This window comes from Ambystoma mexicanum, chromosome 6q, assembly GCF_040938575.1.
Source record: "Ambystoma mexicanum isolate Mex_15411 chromosome 6q, UKY_AmexF1_1, whole genome shotgun sequence".
In the NCBI taxonomy this organism is placed as follows: Eukaryota; Metazoa; Chordata; class Amphibia; order Caudata; family Ambystomatidae; genus Ambystoma; species Ambystoma mexicanum.
In genome coordinates this window covers 1,352,666,266-1,352,671,071 of record NC_090937.1, presented here as the reverse complement: position 1 = coordinate 1,352,671,071, position 4,806 = coordinate 1,352,666,266, and the positions used below count along the sequence as shown (strand labels likewise).

At 46.4% G+C, this 4,806-nt stretch overlaps 1 non-coding gene across 1 annotated transcript; it reads right to left on the bottom strand.

Annotated features, from left to right (window-relative positions):
- Positions 1–2,097: 2,097 nt before the first annotated feature.
- On the bottom strand, positions 2,098–2,261 carry LOC138517220 (U1 spliceosomal RNA). The gene has a single exon (XR_011282432.1). It is a non-coding gene; the product is annotated as a U1 spliceosomal RNA (small nuclear RNA).
- Between the last annotated feature and the right edge of the window lie 2,545 nt (positions 2,262–4,806).

Below are 4,806 nucleotides of genomic sequence, written 5' to 3'. Positions count from 1 at the left end.
CCCTTTTTGGCGGCTTTCGTCTCTCTCCTCACGTCTCGGTTCCTCTGTTCTCCCTTCTCTTGCTAACAGATTGTCCATATTGACTAGACTGCTGGAGATTGTTCCGCACAGCACTCTGGATTACTCTGCACCTCTTCTTTGTCCCAGTACTGATGATATTCCTCTCAACTGTGTTACTTGGAATCTTCTTCATCTCTGTACATTTGCAGGATTCTTTCAAGAGCCCATACTTTTCCTTGTCTCAGTACTGTGGAAGGGGGTTGTAGCTCTACCTTACATAGGCCTGGAAGATTGTGGAATCATGCTTCCTTGTATAGGGTAGGAAGATGAGGAAGGGTCTGGGATATTCGTGTTATACCACATTCTTCCCAGACAATCGTTCCTATAGCCACAGGGGGACCCTTCCACCTAAGATCCACACGCTGAGTACCACCCCCAGCAGGAACTATAGGAGAGCGGCCTCAGCTACCTGGCCTCATGGGAAGGGATTCCGCCTAGGGAAGCTGGGTCGATATCTTGGGATTCATCACAAAACATTGGGTCAACTATGGTATCTAGCTACCAAAACTTAATTTTTGGGGAATAGTCAAGATTTAAATCCAATGAGAGGACTTCACATTAACTCATAAATTGCTGAGAAACATCAACATTAGGTCGATTCTCCATTCTTTTTAATTCAGCAATTTTAATTCATCAAGTAAAGTATTGTCTGAGGCAGAAAATACCTTAATAAAAAGATTCAGATTTTTCCATTTAATAATGGAGACCCAGGCTCTCAACTGAATCTGCATCCGTACTGCAAAGAAAGAGAATGACGGCAGGAACTTCAAAACGGATAGCCAACCATTTCCAGTTTTTCACCTCCAGGATCTCAAGTCCATATAATGTGTGTGCCATTTTTTTTAGACTTCTACAAATTAATCAATGGTAATTAGTTGAGTCTAAAGGCCAAATTGAGCTTTTTAAACATAAAACAAAACATTGATACCATTAGCAGCGCAAACGATGCAGATCAATAAGAAGTATGGCTATTTTCTGCTAATTCCAGCAATTGGATATTATAACAGAAAGTAGTCGCCGTTCTTACATGTGGTGCTGAAACCGGGCTAATGAATTGGTAGATTTCTAAGTGCGAAGAATACATAGGACATTATGATTTGAGCCTTGACTTGTTGCTTAGAATGCCTGGTAGAGCAAAACAAAAATTGTGGGTGAGCGACTGGTTATATATAATTGAGGCGGTGCGTGGCTATCACCTATATTCGGCACTTCTGCTTGATGTTAGACCCTATGACATCCTGCCACATTATTTGCAAAAATGTCCAGGTCAATATTGGCGTAGGCAATGCTTACACATGCATTTAAACCTCTTCCCTACTAAAGAAGTAATGGGCTGGAGGGGAAAGAACGCTCAATGAGAATCTGTAGATTTTGCAAGGAGTAGGGGATCATCAAAAAATGTTACGTTTGCTGCTTAGATGTCATGCCCTAGTCCAGGCTTGTCCAACCTTTTTGAATGTGGGGCCGAAGCATTAACCTTTTGTCACCCAGTGGGCCGACGACTGAAAAGTGGGCTGACGAGCCAAAAGTCAACAACCTCACCCAAAGCAGTATATTAAAAAGCGATATTGTGTGACCTTTGACACAATAGCATCACAGGCAGTGATAGTCATGCAGTCCCAAAGATAGCTTTTGGTGTCAGGGGCAGTGATTAATGGTTATTTGCTTGTGATTTCTTTCAGTGTGTATGTGTTAATATTTTTCTGAAATAGTGGGGGCGACCGAGCGTAGTGAAGGAGCTATAAAGATCTAGGGAGGTTTTGTTTTCAAATTAGGGGTTGAAATGGTGCATTTTACAGCAGAAAAAGTGACCAAAAAGCCATAGGTTTACAATCAGTGAAAATCCCATGTCACCAACAGCAGACAAGAACATTTTACAACACAACATGTTTTAATGATAAATGTGTCCACAGTGTAAGACAGCACTGTCACTAACAGTGCACTCAGAATCTCTGCCACAAGACCAGGGGCTCTATGTGCAACCAACCTAGCTGGCCTAGTGCACGCTTTACATTTTTTTTTCTTTCAGCAATAAATCAGGGGAAAGCGCAAACGCAGTCCCCCACTACCAGAAATAATGCAGTCGAGTATCCCGCATTTGGGGACATAGCAGGGGTCAGCAAATCCGATGTGCAATAGGTAAGCTTCACCCTGGGAGATCTGCCTTTGTGATCACAGATTCTCCCCTGCCAGGTAAGTATGAGTTGCAAGCAAGAGGGCAGTGGTTGGGCCTGTTCTGGAATCCCGCTAAGCGAGGGTGAGAAGGCAGGCCCAGACCCAGCCTCCTTGGAAGTTCTGAGCATCTGCAGAGCTGCCATTGCCGCGTGCAGGGGGAAGCTCCGGCAGGCAGATCCCAGCAGAAGAGCACATTGTAGCACAGTTCCTTTCTCCCATCAGGCCTTGCTTGGCCCTAGATTTGTATAAATTTGGGCCTGGCCGCCAGCCAGAAGGCCCAGTCGGATAGCAGGATGGCTCGAGCAGGCCTGTTGCAGTCTGCCCACTAGCCTGTCGGCCCCACACAGGCCCATGGCCCTCCTGAGTGGACAGGTCACCCTGCTTAACAAGAGCATCTCAGGCGGGGTGCCTCCCAGCCGGACACGGAAACGTCGTGAAGGCAAGTCCCGATCAGTGCTCAAACAGGACTGGCAGTAGGCAGCCGGCAGGCAGCTGGCAGCCAGCCCCTGACCCCCAGGAGCTGGCTGGACCTTCTTAAGGTTGGAGGGCCTGGAGGCGAAAACAGGGCCCTGGCAGGGCGGCTTCAAGAACACCACAGGCACATGATATCATGGGGTACACAAGTTTGGGGTTAGGGACCTGCGCACTTCACCCCTCCAGTGAATGATGTGGCCCTGAGCTGCTCAGCGCTGGCCCCCTTGACTGCAGCAAAATAAATTCTGCCACAAGACCAGGGACTCTGTGTGCAACCAACCTACTTGCACACTTTACTTTTTCTTTCACCAAGGAGCACTACAGCTCAAGACTTCCTGTTGTATGATTATTGAATTTCGGGTATTTTCATGTGATGTGAAGTCCTTCCTGTTTCTCCTCTTTCCTATTGCCTTGCAGTTGGACTTTCAGAAGAAGCCCTTGCTCCTTTTATCTATAAGGGGACGGAAAGGTTTTGGGTAGGAGTCTGCTTGCACATCCCAGTAACAACTTTTCCAGCCACAATCCTACATTTGATAAAAGGCAGTTTTACCTCTTGCCCTGGTATTAGACATGATCCGTGATGCTGTGAAACCAACCCCTTTCCCACCCGCCCCTTATCGTCAACAATTAACAATGTACTTTTAACTTCAGCCCTATTTTTTCTCTGCAGCCGCTGCACCTGAAAACTCCTTTCTGCTTTTCCCTGCCCTTCCTCTTATTGCCTTTCTTTCTGGCCTTTCTTTGGTTTACCTTGCAGTTTCCTACATGCCTGCCCCTGGACAAGGTATACCTGTCTCCCCCCACTCCCCTCCCAGCATAATAACAACCAATTAACAGGTAGTATAACTCAGTGGCAACAGCTTGTCTTGGAAGCAAGATGACGCAGAGCAACACAGGTTCCAATCCCGGTCCCGCTTAGAAACCTCTTCGGTATTAAGCTCTATATATATATATTAAAACCTTACCTTTACTCCGTTTTACAACCCCCTCACCCCCTATTCCCAGACTAGCCATATCTTTCTAATTGCTTTCAAGTCTTTTTGTAAAAAATTTTTTAAACCAACTTGATAAGAGCCTAAAATCTGCCATTGTCGTCCTGGGCAATAACTGGCTGCACCGCAGACTTGGTCCACATCACCTCTACAGCTCCCTCTGAGCATCCCAGCTGTCTCCCGTAAGTGTTAGGCGTGGTTCTGCGCATAGTCCAATGGCTGCAAAGTCATATCTCTTGCTTCTGCGTCAATGGATCCTGCATCACTTCTAAAATCAACAACCATCAACCAAATGTAGCATGCAGGAAACTTCAAACAATTGGACGCACACAGAAGGCCTGTATCACTCAGATTTTCACCTTCCCAACCTTTCTGGAAGCCTCGCTAACCAAGGATGAGAAGGCAGGCCCTGGCACAGCCCCAGCCCCACCCCTCCCGGAAGCCACGACCTGGTTAATGCATTTATTTATGCAATGTTTGTCGGATATCCAACATTACATAAATAAAGTAACCAGGTCGTGGCTGAGGACTGTAATTCGGCGGCTTTTCCTTGCATCCTGCTCCATTCCTGATGGTGCAGTGCCATCCACAGTACTTCCTTTGCTTGCTGAGGTCCTCCTTGTTAGCTGAGCTGGTTGCTAATTTGGGGGATCTATTCCTTACCCACAGAACTGCCTCACTGCAAATTTCTCTCAGGCAAATGCTTACAGATGGGGAGTATCACTGGTGTGGCATGTGGCTTGTTGCTGCTCCATCTCAGCTTCATTTATGGGACATCCTTGGTCACCTTCGACTGTTGTCTCTATCCTAGGACCATTTCATCTTGGCAGGCTATAGGCCCCCTGCATTGGGCTGCCCTATGACTTTGTTTTATCATTAGCATTATCATTGTGTGCCCCTGCACCACATCCATAGCTTCTGAGTCTTCTCTATGCTGGGCCTTTTCTCCAGGTGTCATTTTGTTGTACTTTGCATATCTGTATTCTTTCTGGGTTGTGATCTTGAGATGCTATACTCATAACTCTCAAACATTCCTATCCAGACCTATCCATACCTATCCAGACCGAATCACAGCACCAAAACCCTCCTTCCATATGCTGTTCCT